The 617-nt window shown below is 33.5% G+C and overlaps 1 protein-coding gene across 1 annotated transcript in view; it reads right to left on the bottom strand.

Moving 5' to 3' along the window:
• Nucleotides 1-617, bottom strand: part of LOC119586765 (DENN domain-containing protein 1A-like) — a gene marked incomplete at its 5' end in the record, with an annotated part of 18,372 nt that overhangs the window by 14,361 nt on the left and 3,394 nt on the right.

Below are 617 nucleotides of genomic sequence, written 5' to 3'. Positions count from 1 at the left end.
CATATGGTGGAGGAGGAAGGGGAAAAAAATCTGTGAAGGAAAAAAAAAAAAATTAAAACCACATAAGTATCTAGGAAAACATTCCAGTACTCACTGTGTTAGTTTTCAGCAATCTTAACGGGCTCTACAAGAGACAAAGCAGAGATCTTCATTACAGACTGCACTACCCTTCATAACTCTCAAGAGTGATAGGCAAATATATTCTGTTGCTGCAATCTATTTACACTTAACTAAATGACAGATTATATACAACACCTAAAAGCTTTCCTACATTAAACCTCTTTCTATACCGTCTCTTAGAAAGATCCTTCATTCCCCATTTACTGGCTAAGAAGCTACAGTCCTCCTAAAAACAATCACATGAATAGAAAATTTAAAAAAAACTAGAAACCTAAGGATAGATATACAAATTTATTGAATAAAAAAATTTAAACCTTCCAACATTCCACTACATTTGAGAAAAGAGAAAATCTATATCTGAACCCTATCTACTATTAAGCTACTTAGTAAAGCACCCTATGTTACACAGGTCTATTGCCTCCCTATCTGGGCCTGGTTTCATAACTGTCTGTATGAAATACTTATAATAATAGCCATTTTATCTCACTAACATTCAC

The sequence above is a fragment of the Penaeus monodon genome, chromosome 21, assembly GCF_015228065.2.
Source record: "Penaeus monodon isolate SGIC_2016 chromosome 21, NSTDA_Pmon_1, whole genome shotgun sequence".
In the NCBI taxonomy this organism is placed as follows: Eukaryota; Metazoa; Arthropoda; class Malacostraca; order Decapoda; family Penaeidae; genus Penaeus; species Penaeus monodon.
This window is presented reverse-complemented; position numbering and strand designations above follow the sequence as displayed.